Here is a 16,928-nt window from a genome sequence, read left to right on the forward strand (position 1 = left end):
ATAATGACAAGATCTCTTTAAAGGAACTGTAACAGGATGGCTTGCCCTTGGGGTGGAGAGACTGGGCCTAAGCCAAACGTGATTACAGGACAAGCCATTCCCGTGAGGAATCAGGTGACTCCTGTATAAAGGAAGCTAGATTTAAGTGCTGCAAGTGTCCAGCTAGGGAAAAAGTTGCAGGGCGCTGAGTCAGTAGGGGGGAATGGGAACAGGAACGGGAGGCAAGCACGCAAGCAAGCAAAGAGCTAGGAGGCAAGTTCTCCAGGCAGGCACCCTGACCATGTAAGGAGACAGTGATGAGGCAGGGAGGCCTGGTAGAGACTCTGACTACCTGGAGAAGAGTTTGGGAGACCTGGAGGGAAAGTAAAATGGCAAGGTAGGAAGTGGCCCAGGGAAAATTGAAATATGGTTAAAGGATCTGACCTAGCTGTGTAGTGAAAGACCCTGGGCTGAACCCAGACTTGAGGATGGGACTGGGATCCCTTACTGGCTCCATACAAGGGTAGTTGAGCCCAGCAGACTGAACTGAGGATTAGGCTGAGGAAGAGCCCAGAGAGACAATCTTTTTGTTTCTGTTAAAGGCAGTTTTGGACTTCAGTTTGGACATTTAGGACCTCGGAAGGGGTGGCCTAAAGGTTGGAGGACTAAGTTACCTGAAAGAGAAACCAACGTGGCAACTGTCAACAGGAGGTACTATTCTGTCCCTGGTCATGAGGGGGCACCAAGTGATGAGTGGACTCAGTTATAGGAACTTTCATTGGGCTTCATAAATTGTCATCTACAAATTACGGATTATGTGATTTCTTGTGCCCAGTATCCATGGTTCACTTACTGGTCATGCATAGTGGTTGCAAGGTAAGCAGGTCTTATTGTCTTGTCCCATTCAGTGTGGGGATATAGGATGCAAACAGTGAATGAGATTTTCTTTAAATAGATTGTGTAAGTGTGATGCTGGCAAACCAGTTCAGGTTAAAACTAACAGGCCAGGTCACCTGAATATGACCCTTACAGGCATATGGAGAGGCACTGCAATTCCAATCAGGATAATTTACTGTGTGTGGATATTAAAGAGATGTTCATTGGGCTGACAATTAACACACATTGTGTTGATAAGAAATCAAGGGAAATGTTGTTTGTATGTTGACTTCTGTCTGTATCCTGTACTCAATTAATCTTAATATCAAAGATGAGTATACACTGCATGAAACTAAATAATCTTTCCTGTATTGTCCACACCAGTTTTAATGAAGGACTGGCAATTGCCTAATGTAAATCAGTATAAATGAATTATTTGTGTATGCATGGGAAGTAGGTAGTTAGCTTCAAAGCAAGGGTCCTTTGTCTAACAATGGAAGATCACACACTGTCTGGATTACCTATTCTTCCCCAGAGGAAAACCCATGTTGTGCCAGCAACACTCACCAAGCCTGTTTCAACTATAAAAGGGGCTTTGGGAAGGATTCTTTTTTTAATCTCTAATCTGCTGAACTCTAAACAGGGAGAGTTTCAAGCCATTGGAGTGAGATCCCCAAAAGTTTACTTTGGGAAATCCCCTGAAGGATTTATGAAAAGACTCTACATCTGAGTGATCACCTGGACTACAACCTCTAATGTACCTCTAATATATGTTGTTTGCTTCAATCTCTTAACTTTCATTTTCTTAATAAATCTTTAGCTTTTTAGATACTATGGATTGGCTAACAGTGTTATTTTTGGTGAGATCCTGAAATATCCAGTGACCTGGAGTGAGTGACTGATCTTTTGGGACTGGAAGAACCTAATGTGTGGTGTTTTTGGTTTTAATAACCTTATGTCACAGAAGTCCAGTTTGTCTGGATGGTAAGCAGGGGCTGGAATGTCCAGGGGACTGTCTGTACTCTGTGGTAAATTAGTATAGTGATCTAAGAGTACCCTTTTATTACTGGCATGGTGAAATCTAATGATAGAATATGTCACCAGTTTGGGGTGTCTGCTCTATTTTCTGGCAGTCTGTCCCAAGCTTGGGCATTCTCAGCTGTAAACCACTCTTGGCACCGTGACAGTAAGTATTTTTCAAATTTTGTTGTTGGTGAAACAAATGATTTCTGCATAAATGTATGGGGACACAGAGTGCCATGGAGGACAGCTCTTTGAGAGTTCCATCTGTGGAGATGTTTGGGAATGAAGTGGCGGAGAATTGGATTTTCAGCATATGGGACAGGAATTGTAGGCACTACTGCAGTATCAGGGCTGCACAATGCAGCAATTCTGCTGTCTTTTCTCTGCCTGTGGCGAAGAATTCCTTTTGCTGGTCCCTGCAGTGCCCCTGGCATAGAGCCTGGTTCTTTTGCTCTGATCACTAGGCCAAGATTTAACCTACAAAGCATAAAAATCATGGATGACGTAGAAGGCCAATTGTTTAGAGCAGTATGTAACAAGCTAATTGGAACTGTTTTTATTATTTCACAGACAAAAGGGATTGATGTTTGAGTTTCTGATTGTATTTTGCTTGGCCCAATAGCATCCCAGATGCTAGGAGAGTGCTCTGAAGTGAATATTTATGAGGAACACAACAGGAAACTATAGATCAAACTGAGAGATTTGCTATTGATATCAGAGTGAGTAGAATAAACCCACCATTACTTGTTTCTTGATCCCGTTTTAAAAGAGAGATGCCTGTTCTCAATCCTCACACATCTTTCCTCAATCTAGTGAACTTTTAAATAGTAATGAATTCATGGAATTCCTTATACACTTCCTTTTAAAAATGCAGATGGATATTATCTGGACATGTTTTGCTAATCTGACTGATACCCATTTAAGCCTTTCACAAATCTAACATATTTTGAGAGAGATTAATAAATTTATGAGTTGCATGATGGGGTTGCTTGTGATGGTGGTGGGCAGAGCTCGGCAGCCCTGAGAGTCCCTTCTGGTTCATGTCTAAAATTCCTCAAATTTCATGCTTCAGCCAGTCACGTTGCAGGGGTCAGGAAGGAATTGCCTCCTGCCCCCAATGTCTTCTGGGTTTTTTTGTGTTTTTTTTTTCCTCAGAGATGGGACACTGGATAGGGTGGGCTGGCGCTCAGGAGCGGTACTGAGCATTTCCTCTCTCTCAGGTGCTTGGCTGGCTGGTTCTTGCTCACATGTTCAGATCTAACTGATCCCCATATGTGGGTTCAGGAAGGAATTTCCCTGGATCAGATGGGTGTGACCTTGAGAGGGTGGGGTTTGCCTTCCTCTGCTGGGTGGAGTGCCGGCTTCTTGCCGGGATTATCTGGGTATATCTCTCATCATCAATTCCCTGCCATTGCAAGGGGGTTAGAGCATTGGTACACCTCGATTCCTCCTATTCTATGCCTGTCACACATGAACAGTTTAGAGCAGTGGTGGGCAACCTGCGGCAGGCTGCAGGTGGCCATGCCTGCGGACGGTCAATGTGAACTTTCTCATGGCCCAGCAGCGGATTACCCTGACGGGCAACGTGCAGCCCATTGGCCACAGGTTGCCCACCACTGATTTAGAGCAAAGTATTACAGCCCACAGCAGACTAACTTCAGCTGTTGGGCTTAAGTGTGTGGGTACTAGGTGGTGGCCTGTGATACATAGGAAATCAAACTAGATGATCTGGTGGTCCTTCCTGGCCTTGAACTGTATGACTGTTATTTATATCAAGGTTCTCTATTGAGTCCCAAGGAGAGACAGGAAAGTAGAAGCTGACTGCAATGTGTGCAGGGTTGATCTCAATTTTCCTCTTTTGAGTTGAACTTGTTTTGAAATGATAGAGGTTTGGGGAACAAAGTAGTGACGTTATCTTGGAGCTAGGAGAAGCTGCAGTGTCTGCTGCTGGAGATGAGATTCTATTTTGAGTCAAGTGAAGGGGGCTGGCTGGGGTGGGGCTAAGAGACTACAGCACCTGCTACTCTAGTCTGGTGGCGCTCATTTCAGTTTGGGAGTTCAGCTGAGACAGAAGCCGGCTCCAGCCCTAAGAGACTCTCTTCAATTTGAGAGTTCAGTACATCTTGGAAGCTTTTTATAATCAGAAGATTGCCCCAGGTTAGAAATCAGGAGCTTGCTCTAATTTCAGGAGGTAATTCCAATGCTGACAGTTTGTAGTTTAAGTGTTGCCAGTTCTAGCAATCTGACTGCAAATCTTCTGGTATTTGGTATTCTCCTTAAGCCCCAGCTTCTCAAGTCAAGTGACTGTGTGAATCTCAGCTTTCTTTTTAGGAAAACAAAAGGGGTGAGGAGGAGTTCTAGCTGTTTAGAAAAATATGACCTGAGTGGGCTCTCAAGGCTCAAAGAATAATTTAAAAACATATAATCCAGGCTGACTTCTTAGCTTGCTATGTGATACACCAGTAACATTAATTGCTATGTAGGAAACCACCCCCACTCCCCTTTTTCCTTGCACTCTGTTTCTTGAGGTCTTGCTCTCATTTACATTGGTTTTACAGTGAAGTGATTCCATTGACTTCACTGATCTTCACTGGTATGAAAGAAACTTAGGTCCTATACTTCCTGTTACAGACTCCTGCTTGGTAACAGTGCTTTAGGAATGGTACACTCTCTCTCTCTCTCTCTCCTTCCTCATCTGAAAGATCCATCTGCTTACCACTTCCCTTGGAGTCATTTGAGTGCATCTTTGACTGTTAGCACACTGAATAGCTTGGGGCTTTTTAAAGGGTTAGTCTGAATTATTTGCAATTATTTCTGTCCCTGTAGGTGAGACTTCCATATTTTATTTAGATATGAAGCAATCTAATTTAATTTAGATTTTGTTTTTGGCAGGCTCAATGAAAGTATAATCAAAACTACAAACTGTGTGTACACAGCAAAAATAGCCTTCTTAATGTGAATGGTAAAAGTAAATAAGTATATTCCAATGTAAGCAAAATCATTTGCCAATATGGCAAGATAAATCTCTAAAAAGGTTTCAGGAAACCAAAAATATGGTTGTTTTATTACAAACTGTATAAAAGCTGAAATCTTTCATAGAACAAAAAATAAATCTGTTATAGTTAAAACAGCATTGGTGGTTATTCAATTTAAAATTCTATGTCCAAAGAAAAGAACTTTAAGACTCAATTTAAAAATAGAGTAGTAAAATGTTAGCGCACTAGTATTGCTAGTTGAAACTTACATAATGCTTTACATTCTAAAAGTGCTGTATGATTAACTAATTAGCTGAAACATGACAAAGTAGTAGAATACCAGAGACTATAACAGTATTCAGATGGCACTCTAAGCACCAAGTGACGTTACAATACTTGAATGGCTCCACCACACCATTCACTCTCCCAAATATCAATCCTCATCCATGTGCCCTCTTCTTATTGTCACCAAGTTTCTGGATTCTCCATCTTTCCTGTTTCTCCAAACTCCTCCTCCAAGTTATTGGTGGTTCTGCCTCTCTTCTCACCCGCCTTTTTGAGTAGTTGTTCTCTGGCATAGCGGTTCTCAGGAGATTTTTCCAGTTATACTGGCATAGTTAAACAGCTATAGTTACATTGGTATAACGTGTGAGGACACTTTAAAAAAAAATCTGAAAAAAGTGACATTTTCAGCTTACCTTAAACTACTTTAAAACAACAAACTAAACCAGAAGGTGACTTATACCAGTAAATATAGTGACTTTAAATTCACACCCTACCTTATATTTGTGTAACTTTCCTGTGTAGATGAACCTTACCACTATATGGGCATCTGGCAAAGAGACTGCTACTGCCATCTTCTATTCCCTTGCAACATATTCCCTGTTGCCATATTTTGCTCCCCAGCATGTTATACAAGGGATTATGATGGAAGCTGGAGTGCACAGAATAGTAGGCACACTGATGGGCAGCCCAAGTGGCTGCAAAGTAAACACCAAATACCTCCAACAGCTGGTAGAAATTTTTTTAATTGACTGAAAAATGGTTTTTTGTCAAAATGAAAATGTTTACAGGAAAACAACAATTTATTTTTAACAATTTTTTCTGGCTTTTCAATGAATAACCAATTTTTGGGGGTAACTTTCAATCTTCAAAAACAAAAATGTTAACCAAAAATTTTTCAAAAAGAAAAATGTTTGGTGTTTCAGTTCTGAATTGAAAAACTGAAACACTTTTTTTTTTTTTTTTGCAGAAAAATAAAATTATTTTCTGAGTGTTCATGTGGGAAGAATAATTGGCATTTTCCAACTAGCTCTAAATGAACATAGGATTAAAGGGACCTCCTGGGTCACTGAGCCCAATCCCCTGCTATTGCAGGCAACCCCACCCCTTAGTGTAAAAACGTCCTTGTTTTGAGGACAGGTTTGGCAGCTTTTGTCTTTCCTGTTGGACTTTTTCTTTCCAGTGCCCTCTGGTGCTGCTTTCCCACACTCTCCCTGGAAATCAATCTGAAGCAAAGGAAGGGGCTGCCTTTGAAAACTGATTCTTCCTATTCTATCTTAGGCTAGGTCTACACTACCCTCCTGAATTGGCGGGTAGAAATCGATCTCTCGGGGATCGAATTATCATGTCTCGTAAGGACGCGACAGTCGATCCCCGAATCAATGCTCTTACTCCACCAGCAGAGGTGGGAGTAAGCGCCATCAACGGGGAGCCACGGAGGTCGATTTTGCCGCTGTCCTCACAGCGGGGTAAGTCGGATCCGATAGGTCGAATTCAGCTACGCTATTCGCGTAGCTGAATTTGCGTATATTAAATCGACCCCCCCTGTAGTGAAGACCTGCCCTTAGTGAAGAGTCATTTCACAATGGTAAAGAACCATAGGAGTCTCATTCTTCTGACACTTTATTAGAAAATAGAAAGTATTATTCCCTAAAGTGTCTCTATGCTTCATTGCAGAGCATCTATCTAGAACGTTCTTTGTTTTGTAGAGAGCTTCATTTAGTAGCTGTATCATTACTTTGCAAACTTCAGGTGAAAGTAACAAAATTTAATGGAAGCTACATAAACTTTGAAGCCATTGATATAAAGCTGCAGGGGGACGGTAAATTTAACAGAAATTATGGTTTCCAAATTAAGTTCTATGGCATCTATATCTTTAAATTGTGTTATAGTGTGGCAGAGAAGCCCTTTGGTGATTTACTACTGTCAGCAACTCCTGTGAGGCCTGATATATTCACTATATCTGACAGTTATAATCTTTATATAAAAAGTGTTATGTAAGATCCCTGGAAAACTAAGTCACTGATCATTAGTATCTTTGTGTGACTTTGTATACAGCATGTTTACAAAGTTATAAATATGTGCTAGCATTATGATCTTAATGTGTTTGGCAAGCAATACATATGCACAGTCTGCCTTTAGACACTGGAATGTATTTGTCTGAGTAGCCTGCTGGTTTTTGGGCAGACACAGCGAAGGTATATTTACATAAAAGGTAAACAAACCCATCAACTGAGTGAGTGGCGGGGGAAGCCTCTTGTGGGGGTCTGAACCTCAAGTGATAAGTGACTGAATCAGCTGATTGTATACAATATTACTATATTATAAATGTATCGAGTAAGGTATTTTATGAAAGCTAATGACACACTAGTGACTAATAGTACGAATGTACACATTTTACAGTGAGATATATTTGAGAAATAATGGATATTTAATAATATATGCTTTAAAGTCTTTGACCAAACACAGATAAACAGTTTTTTTTCCCCCAAACAGGGGGGAAGGGAGCTATCTATAATGAAATTAAGCAAGGCAAGGTGTGACCAAAAATAATGGAAGTCTTATTTACGTACAAATCATCAGGGGGATAGGAAGCCCCCAGAAACGGAAGAACAGCATGAGGCCATCCTGAATCTGGGGACAAAATATTGAATTTGGGAAGATATAAGAAGAGGCAATCTTGGCATCCATCATGGGATAGATACAAGGGAACAGAGTTCTTGCAGCCTGAGAAAGAGGGACCCTTCAACCAATGGGTTTGGAATCTCTGGGAACTGAAAATATATATGAGAAACCTGCTTAGGCAAAAACTTTTCACTTAGGATGAGGAGGCAAACCAGCACCTTGTGCTTCTCTAGAAGGTCCTAACTAAGTCAGGGGAAAAAAAGAGATTGGTAAGAAATTCACCTTGAACCAAGGCTGTAGCTTGTTAGTCTTAGCCACTAGAATGTGTATTTTACTTTTATTTGCTTGTAACCACTTTTGTCTTTATCTCTTGTATTCACTTAACCTCTCTGATTAAATCAACAAGTTTTGCTTTTAATCTAAACCCACCCAGTGCTATGTTTGAATTGATGCAATGCTCCAGTTAAAGTAATAAGTTGTGCTTTTTGTCTCTCTAAAGGAGCAACAAACCTTATTAATTCTCTGTTCCAGGAAAGGGCTGGACATGTCAGGGCAGATCATTTTGGGGGAAATTGTGACTGCAGGTATGTTGATCATTCTGCAAGTAGTAACTGAGGCTGATGGAGACCAGGGTGCGGTTATGTTGTAGGCAGGTTGCTGGGGTCAGAGTGCTGAACCATGGCTGCATAGCACATGTGCTGTGGGAACTTCATACTTATCTGCTGGCTGTTGGTATCTGAGCTGTGAGCCCCAGCAGCAGAACATTTAAGGCACCCAGGGGTACAGGACAGGCAGTGACACAACCTCTCATTCATCTGACTTGTACTCCAAAATGTTACATATGGTTAAAGATATGATTCTGTCATGGAGGTCTTGGATTCTGTGACTTTCAGGGACCTCCAGGACTACTTCTGGGGCAAGACTGGAGTAGCTGTCAGCCATGGGGCCACCGAAGCAGCGACCCCATGGTTGGAGCAGCAGTTGGAGTGAGGTCAGCTTCTGACACCGGAGCGGCGGAGGGGCTGGAGCAGCTGAAAGCACCTGGCAGAGCTCTGACTATTTGTCCCCCATCCCAGGGTATTTTTAGTAAAAGTCAGGGACAGGTCACTGGCTTCTGTGAATTTTTATTTATTGCTTGTGACCTGTCCCTGATAGAATCTTAACCTTACATAGGGTTAATGCAGATCTGAAAATAAAGATGTTTTTTCTAGAAGACATGTGGATACCATTATTAGAAATGACTGATTTTGAACACAACTCAGTGGTGCTAGTATAATTAGGTTGAGTTAAGGTGTTTCTTGTTCTTAAATGTAGTAATACAAAGAACCAGATTCTGCCACTGTTACTCATGGCCCCAGACAGACAGCAAACATAAAATGTGTATCACTTGTACCACCTATTTTGCGGATGTAAGTGAGAATTATGCATACGCTTCATGCTGACCCTCTGCACAGGGGTGAATTTCACCCCCATATGAGCAACAGTGACAGAATTTGTCCCATAGCAATTGGATAGCATTTTACAATGGGAAGAGCAATTGTAAAACTCTGATTACAAAGGAGGAATGTAAAGGTGGGGAAAGGCCACTTTGGAGTACTTATGAAGGAAGGTAAAATGTTTTACTTTCTTCTTGACCCCTTATATACTGAAGGTAATGCTAAAACACATAATACAACTATATTTGATTCCCTGTCGTGCAGTCCCAATGGTACAAAATCAGTTGCCAGTGATCTTTTTTGTATTACTTTGATTAAGGAAACAAATTTTAGTGGGGAAAAGCAAAAATGTTAGGAGTAATATATTAAACCTATTTATTCAAGCACCTTTAATCTGAAACTCTTTATGACTCTGGTTATGTCTTCCAGTATAAATCCTTACCAATAACTCCTCCATCCCTGAAACCCCATTTATCTGCATGCTTTTGATGTTCGCAAAACACTTGTATTATCTGGGAGGAGGAAAAAACAAAAACCCACTTCCGTCTTTCAGCTCCTGTCATCATTTCATTTGCTTGTTTCTGATATTATTTTCTTTCATATCTAAACCAGCATGTTCCTGGAGTGGATGCCTGTGCCTCAAGTTGGATTGCTAGTAAATACTGATATTAAATTAAGTTCTTTAACTGAAGAAGCTGTTTGATTTTGGGGAGTCTCTTGGTGAATATTTCCAGGCTAGGTTCAATGTTTTCACTGGGGAAAACTACTTCATTTTCAGCTCAGTACTCAGTGGGTGAAATTCACCCCTGCCTACAAGGGTACAAGAGTTATGGAGCACTAAAGCTGGGTTGTTGTTCTTGTTGTTGTTTGAGAACTTAAGTGGGATTTAAATGGTGCAAGAGCTTTGCCCTGGCCCCTCTCTGTACCCGGATGAATTTTACCCATTGGTAAAATTAGACTCTGTAGCTTGTTTTTATAAGGCAATTTCATACTTTCTTTTAAACAAGCAAATAGTAGTATGATCTATCCCAAACAAATTGCTCTAGACAAACAGATGATGCCAACTTAATTTCAGTTAATAAATAATTGTCTGATAGGGCAAACTACTTAGATTTCTGGCTAAGAAGCATGGCATGCATTAAAAACAAAATTTCAACAGGAGTTCTTTTTAAAATCTCGTGGCATGTTATGGCACTCTGATTTAAATTGATCTAAACCAGGGATGGGCAAACTTTTTAGCTTGAGGGCCATATCGGGGTTGCGAAACTGTATGGAGGGCTGGGTAGGGAAGGCTGTGCCCCCCCAAACAGCCTAGCCCCTGCCCCCTATCTGCCCCCTCCCACTTCCTGCCCCCTGACTGCCTCCCTCAGAACCCCCAGCCCATCCAACCCCCCCTTCTCCTTGTCCCCTGACTGCCCCCTCCCGGGACCCCGCGCCCCTAACCGCCCCCCCCGGACCCAACCCCCAATCCAACCCCCCCAATCCCTGTTCCCTGACTGCCCTGACCCCTAGCCACACCCCCGCCCCCTGACAGGCCCCCCGGGACTCCCACGCTTATCCAACCCCCCCATTCCCCATCCCCTGACCCCCCTCCCAGAACCTCCACCCCATTCAACTGCCCCCTGCTCCCTGTCCCCTGACCTCCCCTTCCCAGAACCTCCACCCTATCCAACTGCCCCCTGCTTCCTGTCCCCTGACTGCCCCTCAGGACCCCCCCCCCCCCGTTCCCTGCCCCCTTGGCGTGGCTGTGGGGGAGGGGGACAGCAGGGGAGGAGTCGGGGACTAGCATCCCTGGCCGGGAGCTCAAGGGCCAGGCAGGATGGTCCCGCAGGCCAGATGTGGCCCGCGGGCTGTAGTTTACCCACCTCTGATCTAAACTTTAAAAAACTGGCTGCGTGGACAGACAGAACTAATTCACAGAACTGCAATTCATTTTAAGTATTAGTTCAAAAGTGCAGTCTCTTTCTTGAGAGGCATTCTGAAATTATTCTCTGAATTGAGTGGTCCACAGAGCAAAAAAGTCATGGCCTCTGTTCTATATTGTGTCAGGAAGCTACATCTTTCAACATAAATAAGACTTACACGTTTCCTATTTCTTAGGAATTTTGCAAGCAGTTGCTCAAATGGTGAAGTCCTTAGTCTCTGTCTGGGCTAAGGACTGATACTAATGTAAGTAGGCAGTTGATAACTGCATAATTTCACCAATGTACTCTTTTTTTCCAAATACATAAGTCATTTATTTTGTATATACAATTTTATATTCTATAGTGGTGTCTCTAGTGGAATAATCAAGAAACGAACACAGGTCTCCTGAGTTCAAGTTCAGTGCCCCAATCTAGTAGAGGGATGCTGGTTCCCCATTCTGTAACACACTTGTTTTATGGCTCAGGCTGCTGTAAGTTGACTGGAGGCTGTACTTACCACCTCCCTTTGCATTCCCAGAGATCAGAGTGATGGAGAGGTCACGAAAGGCCACCTTTTAGTCCCCCCAGTTGCCCTGGAGCAGTGCTCAGGGCAACTGAGAATCTGTACTTCAATATTAAAGGGATACATATATTACAGGAATTTAAAATATTAATTATTAATAATCTGCTGCATGTATGTATATTTATTATATTTATTGTTAAATGCTCAAATGCATTATGTCAACTTTTCCCGCTTCAATATCCCTTTTTCATTTAAATATTTAGTTGTCCCCTTTCACTTTTATTAACCAACTCAGATGCAGCTCAATCACTTGCATGTTATTGTTAGCACAGTTCTGAGGCAATTTATCTGAATCTTTTAAGTTGGATAGTCTAAGGGTATGTCTACACTACCCACTGGATCGGGGGGTGGTGATCGATCTATCGGGGATCGATTTATCATGTCTAGTGTAGACGTGATAAAATCGATCCACGATTGCTCTGCCATCGACTCCAGAACTCCACCACGGCGAGAGGTGGAAGCGGAGTCGATGGGGGAGTGGCAGTGGTCGACTCGCTGCCGTCCTCACGGCCAGGTAAATCGACCTAAGATATGTCGACTTCAGCTACACTATTCGTGTAGCTGAAGTTGCGTATCTTAGGTCAACCCCCCTCCCGCCACAATGTGTAGACGTAGCCTAAGCAAATCTATCTGCCCTGGTAAAGGGCTGGGGAGCTTGATGAGACTATATGATTCAGAGGCATGATTCCTTCCTTGCAACTCATTTGCTCCAGTGGGGTAATAGTCTATTGCTGGCCCTTGACCGTAAGAGAATACTGCATTCCACCGACTTGCCAAGACTTTGCCTATTCCTCATCCAGTAGCTGAATGGAGAGTAGTGGGTGTGCAGATCTGGCCTGGACTCAGAGAGAGCTGGCAGCTGTTTGTGATCATGGAGAAAGCTGCCTCGCATGAACTGACCTATAGCTAATGTTAATCCACAAGTAATTATGACCTTCATGCATTGTTTTGAAGTCCAACTATTGGTCCATGCTAACTTACTGTTCTCATTAGTGTGTTCTGTATAAAGGATTTGGCATCTCTTTAAGAAGCTAACACCATTTCTATTTTCATAGAATAGATGCCCCACACTTTCAGGGGTTTCTTATGAGATCAAATGTGCACTGTTTTCACTCTGGTACACAACTGTCCAGTAGACACAGTCTTTCCCCCACTCGTTCTAGCCATGAAAAAGCAAGACTTAAGGTCAGATTCTCTTTTACAGAACACAGGAAAGCTGAAATGGCATTTCCCTGTATCACCTGGGAGGCTGACACTTTTATGTCTCCTAGTCTTCTTCAGCATTTCTCCCTAAGGGAGGAAGCTTTAATTTCTGCATAAAAGCCCAACTGGTGGAGGCTAGAATGGCGATGAACTGAACGAACACATCCACAGTTACCTTAGCCATGCCCCCACTCCACTCAGTGCTTTCCACTTGTATTCCTTACTGCCATTATTTTGATTTCATCTGCTTATGTCCATACCTTCATGTTTTTTGTTTTTTCCCTCTAGGAATAGATGACACTTTAGTTGTTTCTAAGACTTTCAGATTTATGAAAGGGATACAGAATGAGGATCTCAAATGAAGTGAGATTTCTGACGGCAAACTAAACATTGTTTTTCGGTGTTTTGTTTGGGAGGGTAATATTGGGGGGTGGTCTCTTGTTTGCTTTTTATATTTCAGTGGTCTGATTGCGAATGAGGCATTTGGTAAGCTAGACGCATATGTGGCTTAGTCCTATTTTGAGTTGGAATACACTTAGTGGGAGCATGCATTTCACTGGCATTTTTTAACATTGTTTTTCTGCACTGGTGATCTGCCAAAGTCATCCCCCTCTTTAGAGGAATGTGTATAAAAATGCTTATCTTACTGTATGTAAATAGCTCACTTTAAAAAAACCAGGGTTTTGGAATGCATTACATTCTACTTGGTGTTTTAAACAACAGGGGCTCCTTACCATGCAGGCATCCCACAGAACCAGATGGAGAATCAAACTGAAATTTTCATACTACTACAACCTCAGTAATGCTAATAGCAGTTTTACTCTCACAAAGGCTACTTTTGTTCTTTTCTTGTAAGTCTGTTAAGGGTCTGGATAATGACTTTGGGTCAAATCCTAAAAGTTATCCTCAGTGGGAGTTGTGGATGCTCAGTATATCTCAAGGTTTGACCCTATAAATATACAGAACAGTTTTCTCCATTTTTTATTTATATATGGAAGCGAACTGGGGCATTTTGTTAGATTTCTTTCTTTCAACTGTGTGTTTTAAAAGTTTTAAAAAAACAAAAGGGAGAAAATTCAGAAGTGAATCAAACAGCGTTCTGGTACAATGAAGCATGTAAAATCTGCCCTTTGACCTACCTTTCCTGTAGGCATGTCACTTGATAAAAGGAGAACTGGTCTGGCTGGCACAAGTTACATTTTAAATATTTAGTTTCAGAAACTCTTTACTCACAGCTGATCAAGTCTGGGGCTTAGCTTACTATAAATCAACCAAAAACAATGCTTTTTTTAAATTATTATTTCTATAAATGCAGTGAGAATAAACTACTGCAGCATTTCAAAATGCTGTTTTGTCTTTATCTGGCAAATTCCCTTTTAAATTGAGCTGATATGTTGGTTTCTCTCTCTATTGTCTGTTTCCAATTCAGGATCTCCTAACTTCTGATGCCATTTAACAATCAGTTAGCCTCTATTATGAACAATAATATTGTGTCCCTTCAGCTGTTACAGAAATCTTTTGCAAGTCACGCACAGTTGTCACTACACTAATAGGTGCCTTCCTGTGCAGAAAATAATCACCAATAGTAATAATTTGCAATTTTATAGCCCTGTAGATATATAAAATGGATGTTTTGAGAAACTTTGCACATGGATTACTTTATTTAGCTGCATTGGAGTGAAATGTGAAATTGTTTAAAAGCACACAAGTGCAATGCTGCACAAAAGTTTAGGATTGAAAGTGAACCAATGCTCTATCAAATTTAAGTAGACATTTGGGTTTTGGCTGGCACACTGTTTAATACCTCAGGTATGAACATACTGGGTCAAATCCTCAGCTCGTATAAATCAGTGTCATGCCTTTGAAGACACTGGAGTTATGCCAATTTGCATCAGCTGAAAGATCACTAACTAGCAAGACTCATGCAGTTTCTTAGCATCCCTGAGTTTGAAGTTTGACTAACTGGGGCTTCAAAAGTTGTAGGATGCTGCTGGAGTTAAGCTGCAACCACTGTTTCAGTGATCTTTGCCCAGAAAGGAGAGGTTAGGGACTGGGTGATTGGTGAAAAAAGTGTTTTGCATGTTGTCTTGAACAAGAGCTTCTTCACCAAAATGTGTGTCATGGTTGCAGATTGCCTATTTGCTCCAGCATTTCCTACTGGCTCTGACCAACTGTAGGGGTTAGGCCTTCAACTTATAGAAGGCTGCACAAAGTTTTCTTAGAGCATTCATTACCTTGATAAGAAAGTGGATGGCATTCACTCAAGGAGGACATTGTTATTTTTTTTTTCATACTGTTTGATGTTATATCTTGGCTCTAGATGGATTGCCTCACATCTGATCTCTCTTAGCTGCAAGGTATGTTGACTACTTCTCATTTCAGTTAGTCTTTGTCAACTCTACGAATGCCTTTTCAGTAGAGTTATACTGGTATAACTATACAACCAGAGCCCTCTACTACAGACACAGCTTATATCAGCAGAAAAATTTTGTTGGCGCCACCAACACCACTATTCTGTTGGCATAGCTATGTCTACATTGGGGATATTGCCTGCAGAGCTATGGAGGGTGTAGTTTTTTTCACACCCTGACCAAAAAAGCTATGCTGACACTACTTAACTGTGTAGAGCTGGCATAAGAAAATATTTCATCTGGGATCTGGAGGAGGCTAACTCAGTTTTGCTTCTCAGGCCTTCACAAATGCTGTGGCAGAGGAGAAGGGGGATCTCTTAATCATTGCTGTGGCATAGAAAATCAGAACACTTTGTCTCAGTCAGCTGGATTCAGCACCAGGCTTTTACCACTGAATTGTACCCCTAACCCTCCTCTTGTTCTGGCTGTTTCATGTGGTCAGTAAAGCAAATTGACCTGGGAGGACAAAATGGAGGGAAGGGACAGCTGAGTGAGAGATTAAGAGTATGTCTACACCATGAAATTAGGTCGATTTTATAGAAGTCGATTTTTAGAAATTGATTTTATACAGTCAATTGTGTATGTCCCCACTAAGCGCATTAAGTCGGCGGAGTGTGTCCTCACTACCGTGGCTAGCATCGACTCATGGAGCGGTGCACTGTGGGAAGCTATCCCACAGTTCCCGCAGTCTCCACTGCCCATTGGAATTCTGGGTTAAACTCTTAATCCCTGATGGAGCAAAAACATTGTCGCGGGTGGTTTTGAGTACATGTCGTCAGTCTCCCCTCCCTCCCTCCATGAAAGCAACTGCAGACAATCATTTAGCGCCTTTTTACCTGGTTTACCCATAGCACGGCAAGCATGGAGCCTGCTCAGCTCACCACTGCTGCTGCGCGCATTGTAAACACCTCATGCATTTTACTGCAGTATGTGCAGAACCTGGCTAAGAGACTGCAGCCCGAGGACGATTGTGAGGAGGACATGGACACAGACATTCCTGAAAGCACAGGATGTGGCTATTGGGACATCATGGTGGAAGTGGGGCTGGTTGATACAGTGGAACATTGATTCTGGGCCCAGCAAACAAGCACAGACTGGTGGGACCGCATAGTGTTGCAGGTATGGGATGATTTCCAGTGGCTGAAAAACTTTTGCATGAATAAGGCCACTTTCCTAGAACTCTGTGAGTTGCTTTCCCCTGCCTTGAAGCGCAGGAATACCAAGATGAGAGCTGCTGTGACAGTTGAGAAGCGAGTGGCGAGAGCAATGGAAGCTTGCAACGCCTGACTGCTACCGGTCAGTCAGGAATCAATTTGGAGTGGGCAAATCTACTGTGGGGACTGCTGTGATTCAAGTAGCCAATGCAATCACTGACATTCTATTATCAAGAGTAGTGACTCTGGGAAATGTTCAGGTCATAGTGGATGGCTTTGCTGCAATGGAGTTCCCTAACTGTGGTGGGGTGATAGACGGAACGCATATCCCTATCTACTAGTACATAAACCGCAAGGGGTACTTCTCAATGGTGCTGCAAGCACTGGTGGATCACAAGGGATGTTTCACTGACATCAACGTGAGATGGCCATGAAAGGTGCATGACGCTCGCATCTTTAGGAACTCTGGGCTGTTTG

This window comes from Chrysemys picta, chromosome 2 (assembly GCF_011386835.1).
Source record: "Chrysemys picta bellii isolate R12L10 chromosome 2, ASM1138683v2, whole genome shotgun sequence".
NCBI classification, from domain to species: domain Eukaryota; kingdom Metazoa; phylum Chordata; order Testudines; family Emydidae; genus Chrysemys; species Chrysemys picta.